A 25250-nucleotide genomic window follows, 5' to 3' on the forward strand; every position below is an offset into this window, starting at 1 on the left:
TGGATGGATGTTCTTCAGAACTACTTTTATTCACTTTTTCAAAATCTAAAGGTACATATACAGTAGATATAGCTGATGATTTGCTTATAGTATGTAATGAAGTAGTATATGTCATAAAGTTGCATGTATTCTATAGTTGCTTTTTGGATATTTACTTGCAGAGGAGGATTTATAATGCTGAGAAACATATAAAGGAGAAACGAACAGAAGAAACGCCTACCTTCTTCAGAGTGAGAGTAAAAAAGCACAAGATGTGGGGAGTGTACTGGGGAAAAAAGAGCTGCTGGTAAAAGAATTAAGGAGTTTGTTAAAGCAGTATATAGGAAAATGCAAATGTGGAAAATGGTCCAAATACAGCAAGGTTTTCAATCAAGTCAGAATGGAGAAAGAATAAGTCATATCAAAAGTAGAAAATGTTACAAAAAACACCTCGTTTGACAGGGAGAGAGAAAAATCTAAAGAAATAGGAATGAGGATGTTTAGAAGTAGGGTAATACAGAATTTAGTATGAAACATGAGGAAAAGTAAAGGAAAAGGGCAGCACAGAAGCAAAAACAACATATTGAGAGGGCAATTAATAAATCTTTCGCCCTGAAGTGAAAACTATTCATCTTGATACTGAACACAGTGAGAGAACTGGATAAAACAGTACTGTCCATGAAGAAAAAAGGCCAAAAAAAGACATAATTATAAAAGTATAAAAGTCTAAAAATATTTTTCCAAAATTTCAAAGAGTAATGGAAGCAAACGTCTAGTACTGAGGCTTTCTTTAATGAAGGAAGCTACTTACAAAAGAACACATGAGTGCATGCAGTTGAAACAACTGGCTGACACTCTGAGGTAAAAGATGGCTTTCCGATAGCAAAAGAGAAGATGGTTCCTAGAAATGTAGAGGAAGAGATAGCTGAAGAGGCACAAGGAAGGTGTAGACATGCCCCTGTGTATACATAGGACTGCATTAGTATTTGTACTGTTCACTAGAAATCAATTCATATATTAAGACATTTCCTATATTAATTTCCAGATAGAAGTGTGAAGCGTAAAATTGCAGTGTTGCAAGCATTAGATCTGTGCAAAATCATTAAATATACTAATTTCTAAGGACACTCACTGTCCAGGAAAGTGTGCACAAGCACTTTTTATCATTTTAGAATGTTAGCTATTCATCATTCAAAAATGTTACATTTAGTTAGAAGACTTTACTTTGTGAAAAGTCTGCATTGTGTTTAGGAGAAATTAACAAAGCACTTTTGCATGGCCCAGTAACAGAGGGTGAAAATCTTTATAAAGATATTTATGTACGCGTCTTTAATCCTGAAGGGGAGTCTAGGCAAAATGAGGAGTTGGTATGTTCAAAGAAAACATAAATCATTTATAGACTCTTGACTAAATGTGTCTTCGAGATATCAGGTGGAGACCTCTTCTAAAATGCGGGCCAAGCCCCTTGTGAAAATACGACCTCAGATTCAAGAGATGGCAAGAACGTTGAACTATGATTTTACACAGAATATCTGAACAGAAACACCATGAATTACATGTGCACTAAGCGCGTTATCTGTGTGAACTGAAACGCTTTGAATCACTGAGCCAAAGAGCGCTTTACATCTGTGAATGGAAACACCGTGAATTACATGTGCACTAAGCGCGTTATCTCCGTGAAACGCTTTGAATCACTGAGCCAAAAGAGCGCTTTACCTCTGTGAACGGAAACACCATGAATTACATGTGCACAATGCGCGTTATCTCTGTGAACTGAAACGCTTTGAATTCACTGAGCCAAAAGAGCTCTATGAACAGAAACACCATGAATCACGTGCGCACAAAGCGCGTTACCTCTTGGAAGTATTAACTTCCTCCAAACTTGGATTCAGCAAGGCTTTACCGCTATGAGTACGACCTACTCGTATTTTAATGCACCATGGACTTTGGTTAGACGATACTCTGCCATTCGGAAACTCTGGACTTTTCCAGAGAAACCTCCACGAGGTCTGGCTGCATCAAAGTCTTCAAAATAGTGAGCAACGTGCTTGGGTGTGGCTGGCCTTTATAGGATAACACTGATAAGTGCATCTTGACCACCAATGCTCTGAACCTGCAGCTATGTGAGCTTTACTACAGGGCAGACGACGCTGATGACCATTCTTGGAATAAGCAGGGATGACCAGTGGTGCGCATAAAACGCCGCAGAGTTGCGAAGCGGAATTTCGGGCGAGACCTGGACTGCGCCTGGCCTTATTCCTGACAGCCTGTAATTCAGGCAGTGAAAAGCACGACAAGGTTGTCCAAGGGGGCCCCCGGCACTGGTCTCCACCAGCCTTTGCGTGACAGTGGAACTGCCATGCAAAAGCTGGCAGACATGGGGGTCGTAATACCCAGGGCAGCGCTTTTACCATGGTCGTAATTTGGAGGTCGGGCCAATACTTTGGCAGTGGTCCAACTGCTTAAGACCGCCACACTCATAATGAGGGCATGAGTGTGTCAGTCACTGTCTGACTATATGAGTGGTGGTTACACAAGTGCTTTTGCAGAAGTGTAACTGGGCTTGTAAGTGTCTTCCTGACTGTGTGGGTGAGTGAAAATTACATACCTTAAAATAACATACTATGAGCAAGGACCCACATCTTATTTCTAACATATTCATTCATACTGGCTGAATAAAATAACTATAGTTTCAGTATAGCAATTCCTCTTTCTCCTTTCTTGGTCACTGTGTTTTAACTTAGTGTACTCATCTATTGTTAAAGCCTAGCTGGTTCCCCAGGAGCAGTACATTCAAGAAGCCCACTTTTCAGCAGCTCTGACACTGAGTTTTGTACACCAGAGGATCAGAGTGGCTAGATGAGGGGAAGGGAATTAGGGAGGGTACTGTGGGGAGGAAGATCTGTAACAAAACGATCAACCCGTGGCTAATGCTTTTGTCTTTGTACATATAGTATATATTGTAAACATTCACAGAAAACAACATGCTTAGATTATATTTGATAAAATATACAATTCATCTGCAAGCCTGAAACACTAGGTAGAAACCCTTTAGTAAACCTTAGTCAGCAGAGTCTCATTAATGTGACTTATACTTAGGTCATACTTATAACGCTCCAGTATGTCTTTGGCAATAATCAACTAATAAATGACAGCATCTCAGAGATCGCATTCAAAGGGTCGCAAAGCCCCACAACTATGCACTGTGTACATGTTCTCAGTTTCATACCAAGACATAGGATTTCACTTTGAATCCCGCGGACCTCACAATTATGAACAGTATTTACTTAGTCTGAGAATGTGCATCATAAAGTATGCTCACTCTACCTCACATAGATCTACAAAGAATGTTTGCAATAATCTTCATCAAAATTGAGATTGTGTTCAAATAACATCAAAAAGCTGCATCAAAGCACAATCACTGCTGAGCCAAACAACTAAAATCGTTCCTCAGGAAGGCATTAGTCACACATTCCTCCATGCATGCAAAATGAGATTGGACTGCAGTCCTCTTTCCTGAAACCAGAGTTTTCAACTTGGGAACCAAAACAACCAAAGCTGCTTACTGGGATCAGGAACCTCTGCTTCCTGCAACTCAGAATAATCCGAGTCTCCCAGCATGGCTGCTTATCTAGCCGCAGCAGGCATGATGGCAACTGCGCCAAGGACGTCAGCCGCTAATGCTAAAAACTGAAGAAGGAGAAACAACAAAAAGAAAACAAGGAACATGCACATCACACTGTCGCAAGGTGCATTCCAGGCATACACCACAGTGTCCTAGACTTCAAAGAAAAGTCTATGTGAAAAATTAGAATGTAGTGAGCATAGCGCACACAACAGCATGTTTGTTAGAAAAATGGGGTCTTTGATTGGCAGTCAGGTTACCCCCTGTCCAAGCACGGACCCTCACTCTAGTCAGGCTAAAGGAGAATCACCCTCAATGGACTCCTACTCACCTCATTGGTAGCCTGGCACAAGCAGGCAGGCTTATCTTCAGAAGCAATGTGTAAAGTATTTGTACCAATGCTCACAGTAACCCAGTGAAAACACTACAAAATGACACAACACAGGTTTAGAAAAATAGGTAATATTTATCTAAAGAAAACAAGACCAAAACAACAAAAATCCAACATACACAAGTCAAGAAACGATTTTAAAAAAGAATAAGAGTCTTAATCCTTAGAAAACAGTGAGAAGACTGTTATTGCCCAAAAGTCCCTAGGTAGCGTCGAAATAAAGCCACACGGGTGAGCGTGCATTGAAAAAGGCCAACGGTGCGTTGATTTCTCACTCGCAGACGAGAGTGTGCATCTTCACCTCCAGTCAGGTCGGCATGTGCCATTTCTTCTCTCCCACAAGAGAGCGAAGTCTTGATCCCGGATGGGCACCTTGGGTCCAAGCAGACTTTCCGCACACAGTGATGTTGCGTTGAAATGCGGTCACACGGTGTCAAGAAACCGTGGTGCGTGGGGGCTTGTGTAATTAACAGCAGCCACTCGGGTATTACGCATCATTTCTCCATCCACGTTGCATCGATCTCCCAGCCGCGAGGCAGGTGCAGCATCAATTTTAGCCACAAGGCCATCGGCGCGTCGTTTATCAGTCACGGGGGGTGGTGCGTAGAAAGTTTCCCTCATGGCGGTCTTTGCGTGGATTTCTGTCCTTTTTCACCTACTTCACATTTCAAAGGCCCAGAGACAGGCTAGGGCACAACCTGGCAGACAGGACTCCCAGCAGAAAAACCCAGGTGCTGGCAGAGATAAGTCTTTGTTGTCCCTGAGACATTAACAATAGGCGGCAAGCTCAGTTCAAGCCCTTGGAGATTCTGCACCTGTGGGAACTCACAAAAAAGTCAGTCTTTGTCCTCTCTCAGGCAGAAGCAGCTACTGCAGGCCAACCCAGCAAAGCACAGTCACAGGCAAAGGGGCAGTATTCCTCCTCCTGCTTCTCCAGCTCTTCTCCGGGGCAGAGGTTCCTCTTGGTTCCAGAAGTAATCTGATTTTCAGGTGTTTTGAGACCACTTCTTATACCCCTTTCTGACTTTGAAGTAGGCCTACTTCAAGGAGAAGTCTCTGTTGTTTACAAGATCCTGCTTTGCCCACGCCAGGCCCCAGACACACACCAGGGGGGTTGGAGACTGCATTGTGTGAGGGCAGGCACAGCCCTTTTAGGTGTAAGTGACCACTCCTCCCCTCTAGCCCAGATGGCCCATCAGGATATGCAGGCTACACCCCAGCTCCCTTTATGTCACTGTCTACAGGAGAGGTATAAACAGCCCAACAGTCAAACTGGACCGGACAGGGAACACACAAACAGGAAGAGTCACAGAATGGTTTAAGCAAGAAAGAACACTGCACCCTGTTCATGGGGTCTACCTTATGGGTGTCGCACATGTATAAAAAGGGACAGTTTAGGCCTGGCAAGGGGGTACACTTGCCAAGTCGAATTGGCAGTTTAAACTGCACATACAGACACTGCAGTGGCAGGTCTGAGACATGTTTACAGAACTACTAATGTGGGTGGCAAAACTAGTGCTGCAGACCCACTAGTAGCTTTTGATTTATAGGCCCTGGATACCTCTAGTGCATTTTACAAGTATTTATCTAGTAAATCAAATATGCCAATCAGAGATAGCCAACTTACACATAGAATGTATTCAGAGAACATTTAGCAGGGGCCAGAGCAACCAAAACAGCACAAACAGAGTCCAGCACACAGAAACAACCTGGGAAGCAGAGGCAAAATGTTATGGGAGACCACACCAAGGATGCCAAGTCTAACAATGTTCATGTAAAGCAAGGCTTGTTTAGGGATTAATGTAAGTAGGGCCAAATTGAGAAGGCTGTAACATCACACTGCGCCACTGGATCGTCATTTTTTATGCTCTGGTGGGGCAGTGTGCCAGCCCATATTTACAAGGTCATGCAAAGCCACCTTGCATGGCTTTTCATGGCCTTGCAAATATGGCCCCCTTTCATACCTAACTCTACATGAAAATGGCAATCTTTGCGTGTTGTTGTGGGTGTTTTCATGCAACACCCCTGGAACCTCTCATAATCTGACCCATTCCCAGATTTACAAGGCTGGGAATGTGTCAGATTCTTACGCCACCTCAGGGATGGCTTTAAAGTGATGCAGTGGGAAGAAAGCAGCACACATAGAAAGAAGAAAACACCATTAAGATTGTTTATGTGCAGGAAGGTATCTCTTTCTGTGCAAAAACAATAATCCAAGCAATGCAGGCACCCGTTCACTATGGTACAAGGGTGCCTGCATAGGCGCTAGGCAGCAGTTTGTGCAACAACTCTGAGGAAAGTATAGGGATGCATCATATTTCTGTAAATATGATGCATCCCTGCACTTTCAAAATGATGCAGTGCGGTGAAGCAAGCTGTCTTGGGATGCTCTACTGCATCATTTCTTTGTAAATGAGGCCCTCAGTATCTTAGTAACTTGTCATAATGAACATGAATATAACTTGATCACTTGTGTTTCACAGACATACATTGTACACAATTCTAGTCTGGACACTGAGGGCCAGATTTAGAAGGCCCTATCGCCCATGGATCATCACTTTTTCAGATGCTCCAGTGCTGCAATGCCCTATGCTGTATTTACAAGGTCACGTTTCTGTTAAGCCAATTTTTGTGGCTTAACGCCACCATGGAAATATGACCCCTTCACATGTAGCACTGCGCATGGAGGGGGCATGCAATGGATGTTGCTGTGGGCATGCCACAGCAACACCCATTGCATTTTGATGCTGCCTCAGGGGTGGCATTGGAGTGGCTAAACGAGGAGAAATGCTTTAATTTCTCCTCGGTTTTTGATCTTTCTATAGGTGTTGCATTCTGGAGCACACATAAAAAGAACAAATGACCATTTAAGATTGTTCTTGTGCAGGAAGGGATCCCTTCCTGCACAAAAACAATCTCCACCTCAACACAGCCATTCTTGCACCATGACGCAAGGGTGGCTGCTTTGACGCTCAATGGCAAATTTAGTGCTGGCACAGGGGGCAACCCAGGGTGCCCTGTATTCTATTAAATACGTCAAATCCCTGAATTTTGAAAATGATGGAGCGCAGTGCTGTCAAATTTTGTGCAATGCCATGGTCCATCATTTTCTAGTAAATGTGGGCCTATGTGTGCATAAGATTTATAGATTATAGATCTGCATTATACAGAGCCGCAATATACTGATTCAACGTTCAGAGGGGATCATGACCTCTAGCCTCCCTTTTATTTTCACTTTTATTGTTAAGTACACATTTTCTCTCAGCTTATATACAGTTATATTTTTTAAATACAGTTTTTAGCAGTACACACTAATCCACATACCAGAAAAATTTCCTTGCTGTTCTCCAACACATCTCTTGTAATCACTTAACATATCTTTTTAGTCCAAATCTAAAATCACAAATATAGCAATGTTCTTCCACTCTCATTACAAAAGTACCAATAATGGCTACCCTTCCAACTCTCCTTTCATTGATACTATTGTACTTAGCAAATCACCAATCATATCCCACATAACATAAAAAAAATTATTTGTTTCTTTGTTAAAGTCGCTACCTAATTTTATTTCCCTGCACATCTCCATTGTTGGACCTGGCCCTTTTACAGGGTCATCCCCCAGACTTTTGCCTTTTTTCTGACCTTTGTTGGCTGACGTTATGACTCTGAGCACTTTTTCACTGCTAAACAGTGCTAAAGTGCATGTGCTCTCCCTTGTAAAATTGGTATGATTGGCTTATACCTAATTGGCATATTTAATTTACATATAAGTCCCTTGTAAAGTGGGATCCCTATACCCAGGGCCTGTAAATTAAATGCTACTAGTGGGCCTGCAGCGCTACTTGCCCCACCACTGAAGTAGCCTCTCAAACCTATCTCAGGCCTGCTTGACCAGGGCCTGTGTGCGCATTTTGCTGCCACAGGGACCTGGCATCTACATTTCTTGCTAGATCCAGAACTCCCCTTTTACTACATGTAAGTCACCTCTAAGGTACGCCCTAGATAGCCCTATGGGCAGGGTGCCTTGTATGTAGAAGGCAGGACATGTGTCAGGTATCGTGGCCTGTCCTGGTAGTGACAAACAGCCTAACTTGGTGTCTCACTGCTGTGAGTGCTGCCTTCTCATAGGATTACATTAGAAATGCCCTGCCTTATGTTTAAGGGGTGTTGTCTGATTTATGAGGGGTAGCGTAGGCATGGTTAGTATGGTTATAATAGTGTTAAGAAATGCTGCTTACTGGTGTCAGTGTATTTTTTATTACTATTGCAGAAATGCCACTTCTAGAAAGAGTGCATTTATCTGTGCTTATGACTCTGGTGTTTTTGCAGCTTGACTCCAATATCTAGGCAGACTGACAGTTGGGGCTTTGTGCATACTTGTCAGACAGCCGGTACACAGGGAGGGTGGAGGTGTCACAGAGGTGCATCTACATATTGTATAATCTTCCTGGGCTGAGAGAAGGGAGAGGCGGGGCACACCTGCATTTGTAAAGGTTGTGCCCTGACCTCGCACAATAGGGTTGTTACCCTCCACTGATGTTTGGAGCCTGTGCTGGAGGAGAGAAGGGGCACTCCCAGAACCAGTTGTAACTGGTTGGAACCCCCTCTCCACCTCATTGTAAGAGACTCTGCAAACTTAGTATAAGTACAGGGGAATTTTCCCCACAATTTAGACATTTCTTGGGACTCCAGAGATTTACTAGAAACTGGACACAGGATGCTGCTGAATGGATTCACCAGTATCACCTTGGACTGCTGCTGCTGTGCTGACCTGTGACCTGCCTGGTCACTAGGAGGAACTGCCATCATTTGCATTCTGCATCCCTTGTGCTGGCCTGTTGCTGGCGCATGGTAGCACTGTGCTACCCTCCCTTTTGTCTCCAAGGGCAGGGTGCTGTGGCCCCTGACCCCTGTAACTACCCCAATCACAAGGAGTGCTTCTTGTTTTCACCTTTAGAGTCTGGAGAGCACTTGGCTGTGCCTCTCTGCGCTTTCTAAACGCATACGCTGTGAGGAAAATTCACCGCCACGGGTCGGCCTAATAATGTTGTTTTAGCACTTTGAAAAGCACTTCCTGGCTGCCAAGCTCACCGCACAACCCAGGCGTTTAAACTGGAAGAAGCACGAGGCTTGCACGCTCCCTAGTGCCCCTGGGGCAAACAGAAAAGGAAACCGGAGCAAGCGTGCTCCTATCGGTGCCCCCTGGGCAAGGATCGCTTGAGGAGCACCCCAGGGGTACCAACAAACCTCCTCATGTGGGCTCCCACTGAGAAGGAGAGTCACCGCCGTGGCTGTCTCCAGGAGGAGCGCCAAACGTTGAGAGAGGTGCCGGCCTCTCTCTCTGTTTTCTTCCGGCAGCCACACCAGGAGGGTGGCTGCATTCAACCTTGCAGGGCACCGGGCGGAGAGGGAATTCCTTTCCTCCCCGGCCACTGCCTTAGGGGCGCGATCGCCCTAGTAATCAAAGTTTGGCCTTCTTTGGTGCCCTCCCCCCGCTGGAAGGGCCACTGGAGGCCCAGGGGGCCCCCAGAAATCACAGGCCCCAGGAGGGGCCCGTCCGGTGACATAGAAAGGGTGCCGACCGTCCCTCTCCCCCAGGAGTGGAACATGGCCCTCGTTTTGCACACAGGAGCGCCAGGGGTGCTACTTTCCTTTTCCAGGCGCTAGGAGTGCCTTTTTCTCAAAAACAGGTACTCTTTTTGCGAAACATATTATTTCCCAATGTTGCTCCTCTGGGCATTATTGATTATGTTTTTCCTGACTTGCCATAGGTTCCCTAATGTTCCTCTTATGAAGATTTATGAGGTGTTCATGACAATCGAATATATATCTTTATTGTAATTCCTGACTACGGTTTACGTTGCAGAATCCTGAGTACTTACGTGTTCCATTGTGACAACTGCTTATTCTTGCAGAGTATTAGTAACTTGTGTAACATTCTGACAACTGTTAAGGTAGCAGGGTATAACTGATGTGTAATGTTTGGTCTAATTATGTTTTGTGCAGTACAATTTATTTTTACATAGATCAGTGTTGTGTTTACTTTGTGGTGTACATCTTGCATCACGTGTGTTGTGTGTGTGTTGTGCAAACGCTTTACACATTGCTTCCGGGTTAGGCCTGACTGCTCGTGCCAAGCTACCAAGGGGGTGAACAGGGGTTATTTTGGACATGTAACTCCCTTGCCTTGACTAGGGTGGGTGGGTTCTGCATGGCTTTGGTGCATACCCTAGCCAACCAGAAACCCCATTTCTAACATTCATCATTCAATCAAATACATTCTTTGTTTGTATTCTGTATGTATGTATCTTCAAAACTGCCTTTTTCTGCTGCAGCCCTTTCCTGTGTGCTACTTCTGCAATTCTCTAAAATGGTCAAAGTGTGCATTGTGGGTCATCGTTTTGTGTTTTCGGCCAGAGAGAATGCTAGAAAGAGTGGCAATGACAGGAATCAAGGTTTCCCTAATAAAGATATTTCTTAGATTGGCCAGAGAGGGTTAAAGTGGCAGCAATTGCTGCCTTTGGTTGAAAGCAGTGTGAATTGCCAACATCCAGACTTCAAGATTGTACACTTTGGTGGCAATGTCCTAGGCACAATTACCAGGGTAGGACTTATTTTAAATAATTACACTTTTCCCACATACTGCCTTGATGTTCTCCAACATTTGCCAAAGACAGAAATGGAAGTGGTCTACCAACTTTTGTCCACAGATAGCCAAATTCTGGAAACATGTCAATAAAACTGTTTCTGCATTCCTTTGATACCACAGCATGGGTTCTATACACAACAACATATGCTTCAATATGAACGGAATATATCAAAAAGGCAGAGTCCATTTTAGAGACAGAGGCAACAGGGTATTCCTCAACAACTTGAAAGACTGCATCGACGCACAGCCTGCATTGCAGTGAAAAATTCACTGCACGCCAAACCGGATTGACGCAGCCCGACTTCGCAATGAGGAGATCGACGCAGCACCAGCTTAGTGACTGGAAATTCGACGCACGGCCCACTGGATCGACACGCAGCCGAGCCGGAACGATGCAGCCCGACTTCCAGAGAGGAATCGACGCAGTGCCTGCAACGCGGTACAAATTTCAACACAACGGCCACCAGATCGACGTAGCCCCTGTGACTTCATCCTGTCAGTGCCGGAAATCCACACATCATCACTGGGGTGTCCGAAAACCCCACAACCCAAGGAAGATCCACTACCGCAAATCGACACACAGATGTCCCTGCGTGAAAACTAAACGACGCATCGTTGTGTGCGGCCAGAGAAATCAACGCACACCCCCTTGTTTTCTACGCATCTCCTCCTCTGCGGTTCTTTGCAGAGATTTTGAACGCAAACCAGGTACTTTGTGCTTGAAAGAGACATTTATTGTTTTTAAAAGACTAAAGACACTTTATATCACTTTTACAGTGATATCTGAACATATACTTATTGCATATCTGTGGTGTATTTTTGTGGTGCTATACTGTGTTATTGCATGATTTATTGCACAAATACTTTACACATTTCCTTCTAAGTTAAGCCTGCTCAGTGCCAAGCTACCAGAGGGTGGGCACAGGATAATTTGGATTGTGTGTGACTTACCCTGACTAGAGTGAGGGTCCTTGCTTGGACAGGGGGTCACCTGACTGCCAACCAAAGACCCCATTTCTAACACTAACTATAACATCTCGGTAACCTTCATTTTTTTCAGTGAATTTAAATGTTTTTTTTAATGTAAAGTAATTTTAATTACTAAATGTCATTCCAACCACTGCCTTTGGCCATGCATGGCAGGGGTTGGCTGCAGGGCCTGGGCTGCTACCAACCCCCTATAACCACCCAACCATACACAGTGCTGTGCATGGCCTCCGGCAATGCAACCAACCCCTATAACCACCCGACCCTGCACAGTGGGAGTTGGCTGCAGGACCTGTCTCTCTGGTTGTAAGAATAGGTTTGAGAGTGTGTCTCTGGGTGTGAGAATGGGAGTGAGAGTGTCTGGGTGTAGGAATGGGTGTGAGTGGGTCTATGTGAGTGTGAGAGTGTCTGTTTGGGTTTGAGAGTAGGTGTGAGAGGGTGCCTCTGGTTGTGAAAGTCAGTGTGAGAGTGTCTCTGTGATTGGGTGCATGAGTGTCTGTGTGGGTCTGTGAGTTGGTTATGTGAGAGTCTGAGTGGGTCTGTGAGTGGGTGCGTGAATGTTTGGGTGGGTCTGTGAGTGGGTGCATGAGTATCTAAGTGGGTCTGTGAGTGAGTGCATGAGTCTCTGTGTGGGTCTGTGAGTAGGGGCATGAGTGGGTCTGTGAGGGAGTGTGTGAGTCTCTGAATGGGTCTTTGAGAGAGTGCATGAGTCTGAGTGGGTCTGTGAGTGGGTGTGTGAGTATGAGTGGGTCTGTGAAAGGAGTGCATGAATGTCTGAGAGGGTCTGTGAGTGAGTGCATGAATGTCTGATTGGATCTGTGAGTGGGTCTGTGAGTAGATGTGTGAGTTCCTGAGTGGGTCTGTGAGTGGGTGCACAGGTCTCTGAGTGGGTCTGTGAGTGGGTGCATGAATGTCTAAGTGGGTCTGTGAGTGAGTGCATGAGTCTCTGAGTGGGTCTGTGAGTAGGGGCATGAGTGGTTCTGTGAGGGAGTGTGTGAGTCTCTGAATGGGTCTTTGAGAGAGTGCATGAGTCTGAGTGGGTCTGTGAGAGGATGTGTGAGTCTCAGTGGGTCTATGAGTGAGTGCATGAATGTCTGAGAGGGTCTGTGAGTGAGTGCATGAATGTCTGATTGGATCTGTGAGTGGGTGCATGAGTGTATGAGTGCGTATCTGAGTGTGTTTGTGAGTGGGTGTGTGATTATCTGTGTGAGTGTGTCAGTATTTGTGTGAGTGAACTGGCCACCAAGGAATCTCACCTGCCTTTTATCCAACAAGAGTCCACAGTTTTGCACAAAAAATCTACCCAAGTGGAGTTCTTTCTGCCTCCTTGTGTAAATGTCCAGTGTGTGTTCTTCACTAAACTGGGTAATGGAGCACAAGGAAATGTCACCAGTGACCTTGTGTGTGTTTTGGCAATATGATTGCTCCTGGTGTGTCTTTATCAAGAAATATGTGATAACATGAAGACATAAATCTCCCCAAACCAGGGACCTTCCTGCTACCTATATGATGACAGTGCCTTTTTGTTTTGTGAGATGTCCACTTGCCCCTCAGCATCAAGAACATGCCACCAAAATTTGTGGCAAGTGCACTGGGGGCCCTTTGCGAAATGCGGGACGACCTTTACATGCTACTAAGGTTGATGGTGCGGAGCCAAGTCAGTGGAGCTTCTAGGTCATTTGCACATTTGCATACTCATAACAATTTAAAGGGAGAACCATGGACTCTGCTCTCACCAGGAGAGGACAAGAAAGAACCCAATCATCACAGTCACATAAAGATTGCTTTATAATAGATCAGCGATGCATTCACCTTCACAAAGGATTTCAGATTGCTTTTTTAATATGGAGTCGCTTAGTAATCACACTTAATACTAGAGGGGGGGCATTTTGGCACAGGGGAGCCCATCCCTGGGACTTGGACATAAACAAATGCCGCTCTTCCCTGGGCCTCAAGGTCTCTCTGGTCCCAGCAAGTTCCCCACCTCCTGTGTGTGCCGGTACTGCTATTGCTAAACATGCAGCTCCCTATGTGCAAGAGCAATTGTGTCATCTTTTTCCCTGCCTCATCTGTGCCGGCGTGGGAGCTGTCAGAGCAAACGGCTATGTCCTGGGGATGGGCACCCCAGAACAAAGCAGGAGCCTGCCATGGGGTTTTCGGTCCCCAGGGCCATGTATGACTCCACGAGGGGGCTGCGTGGCTGTCCTCCAACATTTAATTTAGCCTTGGGGAGGTTATAGTCCTGGACCATGCAGTCCCCCCTTAACTATAATGTCCCTGTAAACTCTGGTTTTAGCAGTGAGTTTCTATGTTTTACTATATAGTACCTGTAACCTTTGGTTTTATTAGACATTGTGTGTGCTTTTGCGAACTGTATTTATTAATCTAAAAATGTAAAAGATGAGAATGAGTCTGTCTATGGTTGTTTCAGAATCTGAGGCAGTATAGCAAAATGTGTATGAGTGTTTAGGTGGATTTGTGCAGGTATAAAAGACTGTGTAAGTGTGTATGCAAATTAAGACTTGTGTTTGAGTGTATTCATAAGTGCTCAATTCACTTTCTTAGTGAGTTGAAAAAAACAAAGGTAAAATGAGATAAACGTCAGAAGGAGGGGGTACAAAATGAGTACAGAGATGGTAAGGGAGTGCAGTTAATGACCAGAAAAAGTGCAGAAATGCAGAAACAGAGGGAAAAAATCAGTGGAAAGACAAAAACATGAGGTAAGCTGTCACCATTAACCCAAGAGGAAAATTACAAAATACTTGAAAGAAACAAGGAAGAATGGCGAAACAGAAGACAATAAGCAAACCAAAAGTGGGCACCAAAAGTGAGGACATGTCTAGAAATAGACTTAAAGAGATGTCAGAGAGAGTAAACAGAAAAACCAAGAAAGGAGAAAATCAACATAGAGAATATATATGAAAGTGTAATATGAGATAAGAAATGGAGAAACAGAGGGCAAGGAATCAGTACAATACAGAAACAAGGTAGTAAGAGAAGGCAAGCAATGAAATAGAGGTACAAGTAGAAGTCAACAAATCAGCAGAAAATGGGAACAAGCATCAAATGAGAGAAGAACAAATGAGTAGAAACTCTAAACTAGAATGTAAATAATGAGTACAAAAGAGGTGTAATGAATAAATACAAGATAAAAATGTACATATGTGTACAAAATGGCAACAAGAAAGAATGAGAATACTAGTTGAGATGTAGAAGGAAATATAACAAATATAAAGACAAATGTAAACAGATGTTAAGGAATGGAATGAAAATCCTGAAAGAGGCATGTAAAGGGATTACACAGTAAAAAAAATGCACAATGTAAATCAACTTTCAAAAATACACAGAGTGGCTAATATAAATGGTAAGAAACAAGAATAGAGGAAACAACAGTGAGTAGGAATGTTTTTGAACATGATTTTAATATTTGTGTTGATTGCGAATGCTTGCAATATGTATGTTCCGGATTCGCGATTATATTGTGTTTTTGAAAATAATAAAACAGGTATTTATACATATTGTACACAATGTTTGAGTGCAGCTGTTCTCTAATATAAGATTTAAACTAGTGTTTTGTAATTGTTTTTATTCCAATCTACTTTCTAAGAGTATTTTGCGTATTTGCGGTGACGGTCGTCGCTGTGACTGACATTGTCCCGATTATCATATGACCTTGAAATGAAGTTTATGATTGGCGGAAACATTTTTCATTGAATTTTAAAAGATGTACCCACCTTTTCATTGATCCTGATGGTTCTGCAGCATTCAATTGTTTTTTGAGCAGGGATGAACTCTTTTTGCCTATTTAATTTACCAAAATGGCAAGGAGGGGTTTATAAAGATTGTGAGATGGTCCAGGAGACAGACGAGGGAGACGTGCAGGTGCTTTCAGATCAAGCACCACCAGTTGTCCTTGTAGAAAAGCAAGAGGAATCTGATGAGGAAGGGCCACCAGCATGTAAGCAGAGCCTAGCATGGGATTTCTTCACAATCCCTTCTGGGGAAAGTAAAACTGTTAAAAAAACTGGTTAATTGCACTTTGTGCGACAAAACCCTCTCAAGAGGGACTTTGCAAAAGTATTCATGTGAGAGGACCAGCATGCTTTACCATCTAAGAACATACCATCGAAGACACCTTGAGAGGGCAAAGCGTATTCGTGCTGGTGAAGGTACATCTATTTCTAGTCAGGCAATAGCTGCTTCTGGAGAGAAAGTGTCCAGAGGGGTCCAGTCACAAAGGCCTGATCACTACCCTGAGCTACGTGATATTGGAACTTACTGTTTGAAGCGGAGTGGCAGCCTCACAATGGGGGAGCAATCCTTTGACCTGATTTTGGAGGCAGTGAGAAACCACATTTGTTTTATTTTGTTTTATTAATAATTCACTCCAGTGTTTTTTTAATAATTTCTATTTGTTGAGAGAGCTTTTTTTAAGTTGTTCATGCCATTTTGCTTGAACAAAAACATAAAAAACTTCAAACCTGTCATAAAATACAAAAATAATTAAAAAGCAGTTCCAAAAAAAGAATTAAAAAAGGTTATTTTTAGAACATCTTTTAATGGATAAAAAAGAGATAATATGTGTGTGTGTATATTTAAAGGTGAGTAAGGAATGATTCAGTGAACACATGGCTAGAAGTATGCCTATGCTGTATGAATGAGTGAATGAATGTATGCGAGATGAATTGATGACTGAATCAATGTATCAGCAGTGTGTCAGTGAGTAACTGAACGCATAATCGGTGGATCAGTAATTGACTGCGTGTATGAGTGCATGTATAGAAAAGTGAGTAAGTGATTGTATTGGTGAGGAAGTGAGTGAATGTGTGCATGTAGGAGTGAGTGAGTGTAAGAGTGGTGAATAGGTGATTGAGAGCAGAAGTGCTGTATGGGTGACTGCATCAGTGTATGAGTGGTGTACAGGTCATTGAGTGAGTGTATGAGTGCATGTATGTGTGAGTGAGTGAGTGCATGTATGCATTTATGGGTGACTAACTGTCTCATGAGTGCATGTATGGAAAGGTGAGGGCCTGCATGAATGCTCTATTGAGTGAGTGACTTGGTTCATGAATGGCTGTATAGGTGTATGAGTGAGTGCTTGAATCTATGTATGAGTTAGTGAGTGCATGGGGGCACGTATGGGTGACTGAGTGAACAAGAACATGTATAGGTGAATAAGTGACTGTATGAGTGCATGCATAGGTGACTGAGTGCAAGTGTTTGTATTTGTGACTGTCTGTATCAGTGTTGTGTTGTGTGGCTGAGTGAGTGAGTGTATGACTATTGTATTGGTGAGTGTCTGAGTGGATGTATGGGTGAGTGAGTAAGTGAGCGCATAAGTGCACATATGGGTGATTGAGTGAGTGCATGTATGGGTGAGAAAGTGCATTATTATGTGTATGAGTCATTCACTGAGTACATACATGCATGTCTAGGTGAGTGAGAGAATATATTAGTGTATGTATGTGTAAGTGAGTGAGACTGTAAGTAGATGTAATGGTAAAAGTGAGGTCCATATTTATACTTTTATTGCGCCACATTTGAATCATTTTTCAACGCAAAAGCGACACAAACTCACAAAATATAATTGCATTTTGTAAGTTTGTGCCGCTTTTGCATAAAATAAATACCGCAAATGCAGTGTAAAAAATTATAAATGTGGGCCTGAATGTATGAGAGTATGTATGGATGAGTGAATGGGTATATAAATGGCTCTATTGAATGAGTGAGTGGATACATTATAGACTGTATGGGTGACTAAGTGAGTGCATCAGTGCAGTTAGCAGTGAGTGCGAGCATCACTGCATATATTGATGAGTAAGTGCATCAGTACATTTATGAGCAAATGAGTGCATGAGTTGATGTATGAGTGAGCGAGTGACTTCATACGTGTATGTATGGGTTATTGGGTGAGTACATAAGTGTACATATGGTTGAGTGAGTGAGTGCGTATATGTGTTAGTGATTGAGTGTATGTGTGCATGTATGGGTGAGTAACTGTTTGCATGAGTGCCTGTAATGAACAGTGAGTGGGTGCATGAATGCATGTATTGAGTGAATAACTGGGCACATTTTACTTTATTATTATATCTGGTAGAAATCTGAAAATAATATGAAGTACAGTTGAATTTTACAGATCCAATTGAAAACATCATCCCTGCTAGTCCAAATGATGTCTACAGTGTTCATAATCCATGTTCACAAAAACATACAAAGCACTATTTTTCGTAAGTTAGCATGTAGAAGTTTGGTTAGAGGAAAAAACTGGACTTTTTCTTTAGTTTAGAATTAATTTTGTTAGGTGAGCCTGAGGCTGCTGTTATGTTAATATCCTTCCAGTTTCAAACTTTAACTTGTCTGTATTGTGCTAACTTTTTATATTGATTCCTTTCTGGAATATTAAAAGATCTCTCGAGATTTGAAGATGTTTTTAAATACATTACCCTTATTAGGCTGCATAATTTATATACAACAGATAAAGCACGTCAAGGAAACTCTGTGTTTACTTGTTTAATCATTCTTTTTCATTAGAATTTTGGATGGAAAAAAAGAAGATATGAAGTTGGAAGTTTGAAGGGAAGTTTTTGTTTTTGTTTTAGGCTGATGTCATTGTATTCTGTCCATCTGCTTTTGCTTTTCAAATACACAGTGTAGTGTCTAGAGGGTACATTACCTCCTTCATGAAAGATCATAGCCAAAGTAGTGAAGGATCCACCAGAAAAAAATGTTTGCCCTGCTTTGAAGTTTTTAATTTCAGTTTCCAATTTGGAACCCTCTGCTCTGCATCGTTGCAGCATTACAATAAGGTATTTTCCTGTTCTTCCTAGAAATAATGAAGAGGCAAAGTCTGATCTGCAGTTTGGGCAGGTCATATTTTGGTAAGCATTTCTATACCATTTGTCAAAAGGCACACTTTACAATCTGGTAATGTTAAGTAAAGAAATCGTAAAGAGTTGATGTAATTGGAAGATGTATAATAGCAGTCTTCACACTCATAGGTACATTTGTAACTGAGTCCCAAAAGATCACCAATATTTACTTCTTCTTGTGCATCTTGCTGAGTGTTCGGAATAAATCTTATATATCCAGTATATATATCTAAAAGATCTCAGTTTTGACATTCATTAAATGTTGCAGAAAACTATATGGAGCGGAACAAATTCTCTTACCTGAGTTTTGTTCAATTTGGTTTACTACCTGGGAATAAATGGAATAGTACGTTGAGAACGACATTAGCATAGCAGTTGAGTTCTAACTGGTATTTCCCTATAATTTTCCAGTTTTCTCTTCTTAGTACTGTCGGTCTTGTATTTTTTCCCTATTTTTCTTGAGGGTCTGTGGACTGTTTTGTAATCTCTTGCTTTGGACACAGTATACTGTTCTCACAAACAGAATGCTGCCTAAATAACGTGCATAAAGACTTTATTACTCTTGTAGACAGTTTACATCACCAGTAACATTGCTTTCATCAAAGTCAATAAAAACAAGACAGACAAACTTCTAATCTGTGACAATGCTACATATGACAGTCCTTCTTTGAAAACAAACTTTCAAAGTTTTCCGAAGCTGAATCTATAATTAGACCTTGTGATTTAAGGATCATGGATTATGGATGATTTAAGGTCAGGTTTCACTCCCCATGCCATGCAGCTCCTCCTGACTGCGTCCGTGCCCTCTACCCTGCCCTTGCTGCTGCTGAGAGCTCAATGCCCTCCACCACCCGAAGGCACCCGCCTGCGCCTCATCCCTGGTGTCTAGTGGTTGCCGTAAATATTGTGTGTCTGTCTTTTCTTTTGTGCCTTTGTTTACTGCTTTGCCTCTGTTTTTTCAACCTCTTTTTCCTTTTCTGCCTGCCTTTTTCAACCTCTTTCTGCCTGTTTTACGGCTTCTTTGAAGCCGTTTCCTTGCTCGCCCTTCCCGCCGCTGTGTCCCCTGCGGCCCGCCCCCCTCACGGCCTCATTCGCCCACAGCTCCTGCCTCCCAGCTGCTCCTCCCTCCCACCTCCCCTTCTGAATAGCAGGCGCTGTGCGGCTCTGCAGCTTTATGGAGCGGGCACGCCGCTGGCAAGAGGGAGGTGCACTAGAGGCAAGCCTGTCTGAGCCTGTCCGCGCCTGAACCACACCCAACACCAGATCCCCTGGCCCCCGCGCTCCCCACGCCGCCCGTTGCTGCTACAACGACCTCTGTGCCCTCAACACAGGCCGCTCTGCCATCTGCTTCCAAGCCACCCCAAAGATCACCCATGAACCCTTCTTCTGCCAGAACTGCAGCTTCACCTGACCCCAAGCCACTAAACACCACACCAGAACCAAGCGCAACCACCTCAGCTGCATCCTCCTCAACACCCACTCTGTCCACAAGCACGCCGTCAAACTCTTGGACCTACTCACCTCATCTTCCACCGACGTCGCCTTCCTCACCGAAACTTGGATAAACCCATCCTCGGAACCCGACATCGGCATAGCCATCCCCGAAGGCTATAAGATCACCCGCAACCTGCTGCACCAACAGACCGGGAGGAGGGATCGCCATAGTTCACAAGAACACCGTAAGAATCTAGACCAGCACCGATGACGCCCTTGACGCTGCCGAACATTTATACTTCCAGATTCACATCAACGCCAACACCACCCTCACAGGAACCCCCGGCCACAGTTCAGTGACTCCATCGCCGACTTAATCAGCACCCACGCCCTTGCCGCTACAGACTACATCCTACTCGGCGACCTGAATTTTCACCTCGAGAACACCAACGACAGTAACTTCACAGCCTTGATCGCCAACCTTGCTAACCTCTGTCTCAAACAATTTGTCACGACTCCCACCCTCTCTGCTGGCCACACGCTCGACCCCGTCTTCTCCGCCAGCAGCCACGTCACCTTCAGCCATACCACTGAACTCCACTGGACTGACCACCGCTGCGCCCACTTCACCATCCAGAAACCCACCACACACCACCACCCACAACAGATCCCCCGCCGCAGCTGGAACAAGATCACTGAAGACCAGCTGATCTCTACCCTCACCCGTGTCCCGCCTTCCATCACCACCGACCCCAACACAGCCGCTCTCATCCTCAGACAATGGATAGACGACTTCACCAACACCCTTGCCCCAATCAGGAAACCCTCCAACAACCGCACCTGCACTAAGGCCATCTGGTTCACCGCTGACCTTCAGGCCTCCAAGCAGGAGTGCCGAAAAATTGAGAAGAAGTGGCACCATGAACGCACAGAGAGCAACCACACTGGCCTCAAGACAGCCATCCGCAATCACCACCAGCTAATCCAGACCACCAAGATATCCTTCTACAAGGATCGTATCGACAACAACGTGAACGACAGCAAAGAACTTTTCAACATTGTCAAGGAACTCGCCAACCCCAGGTCCTGCTCTATCGACCCCCCTCCCTCCAAGACCACTGCGACTCCCTCTCCACCTTCTTCCACCGCAAGATCACGGACATCCACGACAGCTTCAACACCTCGACCCCCATGACCACCATGGCCACCACAAACCCCAACGCACCCAGCCACACCTACCTCCTGCTCTCCTGGACCCACATCAACAACGAGGACACCATCAAAACCATGAGCACCATCCACTCCGGATCTCCTTCCGACCCCTGCCCCCACCATGTCTTCAACAAAGAAAGCTCTATCATTGCCACCCAACTCCGTACGATCGTCAACAGTTCCTTCAAGACCGTCACCTTTCCGGAAAGTTGGAAGCACGCCAAAGTCAATGCCCTGCTAAAGAAACCCAAAGCGGAGCCCGGAGATCTCAAGAACTACCGGCCCATCTCACTCCTCCCCTTCCCGGCAAAGGTCATTGAGAAGATCGTCAATGGCCAACTGACCTGCTTCCAGGAAGACAACAACATGCTGGACACCTCTCAATCTGGATTCCGTAAGAACCCCAGCACCAAGACCACCCTCATCACCGCAACCGATAACATCAGGACCATGCTCGACAAAGGCAAAACAGCCCTCATCCTCCTAGACCTCTTGGCTGCCTTCAACACCGTCTGTCACCACACCCTCCGCTCATGCCTCCATGACACAGGGATTTGCCACAAAGCCCTGGACAGGATCACATCCTTCCTCTCTGGCAAAACCCAGAGAGTCCGCGTCCCTCCCTTCCTCTCTGAAGCCACCAAGACCATCTGCGGTGTTCCCCAAGGATCCTGTCTCAGCCCAACCCTTTTTAACATCTACATGGCACCGCTTGCCAACATCGACCAATCCCACAACCTCAACATCATCTCCTACGCCGACGACACCCAGCTGATCCTCTCACTCACCAAGGATCTCACCACTGCCAAAGACAAACTAAAGGCCATCGCCAACTGGATGGGGAGGAGCCACCTAAAACTGAACTCAGACAAGATGGAGATCCTCATCCTCAGCTCCAACCGCTCCGCATGGGATGACTCCTGGTGGCCAGCCACCCTAGGAACCGCAGCAATGCCCACCAACCAGGCACTCAACCTTGGTTTCAGCGCTCACCATGACCCAGCAAGTCAACGCCGTCTCATCTTCCTGCTTCAACACCCTCCGCAAGCTCCGCAAGATCTTCAGATGGATCCCCATCGAAACCAGAAGGACGGTCACCCACCCCCTCGTCAGCAGCAGACTGTTCTACGGCAATGCTCTCTACGCTGGAACCAAGGCCAAGCTCCAGAAAAAACTGCAACATATACAGAACGCCTCCGCACGCCTCATCCTTGACATTCCACGGCGCAACCACATCTCAACCCACCTAAGAGACCTACACTTGCTCCACGTCAACAAGAGGATCACCTTTAAACTCCTCATCCACGCTAACAAAGCACTCAACAACGCTGGCCCTGCCTACCTCAACGAGCGACTCAGCTTCCACGCTCCCAACCGCCAACTCCGCTCAGCCAACCTCGCTCTCACCACCGTCCCTCAAATCCTCCGAACTACAGCCGGCGGCAGATCTTTCTCCTACCTCTCCACCAAGGCATGGAACTCCCTGCACGTCCATCTACGACAGACCCAAGACCTGCTGACCTTCAAGAAACGCCTCAAGACCTGGCTGTTCAAGCAGTAGCACTTACCCCCCCTCCATCTAGCACCTTGAGACCCTAGTGGGTGAGTAGCACGCTCTACAAATGATTGATTGAGTGACTGATTGATCGTTACTGCATATGCTCAAGATAGAGGAAACTTTTGTCTTCGATTGTTTAAGTCTTTTACAAGCGATCTTCATAACATCATCTAACTGATCACATTTTATAGTCAAGTATTCCACCCCACCTTTATTCGGAAAATGAATGAAATCAACAACTTTACCCATTGCCCCATTTACTAAGCCTTCCTCAACATTTAAATTGTGTCATAAAATAATTAGACTGTTTTTACAGACATGGAAATGATTTTCTGGACCTGCTGTTTTTTATACAGATTTTACCAACGAATCCAACTTTGTTCGTAGTTCATCTGACAATAATATTGTAATACCTTGATGTTCCATTTAGGCAACAGCTGTAATTTCCCAAATTTCTTCTTGTCCAGTTGAAGTAACTTTTCATGAAAGTTTAAGCACTCTTGAAGTGATGGTAATAAACAAACTATAGATTTCTGTTCTTTGATAAATTGAGCATTAGTTCTGCTACACTTATGGTGGATGAGAAGAGAGTCTTGATTAGGTGACTTTCCAAAGCATGTTTCCTCTGTTTTGAAAGAACTCGTACTCTAATGTCTTTCATTATGTCTCCATATTCTCCATCAGATGCATGATGCATATTTTTTACTAATTGTTCATGGTAAAAGTTTAAGTAAATGTTCACATTCCCAATACTTCCTAAGGAATTTCTTATTTCACCATGCAGAAGAGTTTTAAAAACAGGTTGTTCCTTTACAGGAGTGAGTTGAAGTAGGTCATCAAAGACAGTTAGATGTTTTCCACCAAACAGTACAACATACTTTGGGGCACTTAGTGCAGCACCACTTTTTTTCACCCCTTAGCGGCCCCCTACTACCACCATGTGTGCCGTGTATCTAAGGTATGGTGCACCATGACACAGGGTAGGGGGCCATAGGATAAATATTTTTGACGCTATTGATGTACTATTCAGGGTTAGCACCTGAGCAGGCATTAAAAGTGCCGAAAACAATGATGCAAAGAAATCTTTTAGATTTCTTTGCACTATTTTTTCGCCCCCCCCCCCCCTTAACGGGGAAACGCCCCCTTTCCATACATTATGTATGGCGTATGCATAATGTTACGCAAAGGGTTACGAGATGCTGCAATGCAGGCTTACTTCATCAATGATGAGAAGTCATCTTTTTCATGACTTTTTCATGACTCTGGAAACCCAATGACAAACATCATCAGATAACTTCTGATGCTCAAGTTTATTGTCATGTTCAACAGGTAGCATTAAAAGTCGATACAGAGTAATTCCTTTAATATTATAAGCAGCTAATCCTGTTGGTGCAGTTATAACACATGTCAACTTTGTTTAAGTAGTCTTTTGTATTTAATTGGTGAGAACTTTAATTAGAAAACCTTTCCCTGTACCAGCTTGTTCACTGATATACAGTAATATTGGTTTATTTGTAGAACAGCTAGAAATGTTTTTGCCTTCATGAAATCCATGTTCTATTTTTGTTTTTACGTCATTGGAAATGTCCTTCTTCTTGTTTAATCTCACTTTTCAACATCTGTATGTATGTTGGAAAGACAGAACACTAAATAGTATCTTTTGCAGCATTTAATGAATCTTCTTAATAGTCATTCTATCCAATTAAATCTGATTCAGCTCGCCCTGGTTTGAAGAGTTGCAATAGTGGCAAGTAGAATAACTTTTCTATCTGGAGTTTAGCAACTCAGCTTCATGTGATTAAATAGATTTCCATTGTCGTTTCTTACCAGACAACCATCACATCTAGTAACTACAATTTTTCTTTCTTCAATGTTTTCTGTGACATTAGTTTTATATGTGTAATGCTATAGTACTTCAAAGAGACACATATTTTGAAGATGGCCACTTCATTTTGGGTAGTATTTTTTCCAGCATGCTAGTCTTCAGAATATCTCTACTCTCTGGATCAACTTCTGCAAGATACTCTATTTCTGGAAAATACTTGAATACTGTATTTTGACTGCTTGGAAGGCCCAGGCTTACCCACACAATTCCTTTAGACTTGGAAAACAAACTTGCCGAGCTCAACCTATCAGCACATTCATAAGATCCAATATCCCTATGTGAAAGCATATCAAGCTAAAACTGTAAATATTTTGCAGAGACTCTTTTCTGCTGAAATCTCTTCCACGTCTCGTTCATTCCAGTGTTTTCTGCCTTTGTTATATAAGAAGTGATGTAGTGAGCTACAGCAATAGAATTATCAGCAACAAATGGTATGTCCAAATTTGCATTCCACGTCTTTAGAATAACAGGGTTGTGGTCATTTACATATCTTGAAGCTTCTTTTCTTCCGATGTAGGTATGTTTTGGTCATTTCCTTGTCTAAGGTGTGTCTCACTGCAGACAAAAAGCTATCTACTCTTCCTTCTGAGATAACAGGATGTTGAAATCGAATGCAATATTGTGTATAAAATGTGGCTTTTGATTTGTATGTCCGATGACA

Source organism: Pleurodeles waltl, chromosome 4_1 (assembly GCF_031143425.1).
Source record: "Pleurodeles waltl isolate 20211129_DDA chromosome 4_1, aPleWal1.hap1.20221129, whole genome shotgun sequence".
Classification (NCBI taxonomy): Eukaryota; Metazoa; Chordata; class Amphibia; order Caudata; family Salamandridae; genus Pleurodeles; species Pleurodeles waltl.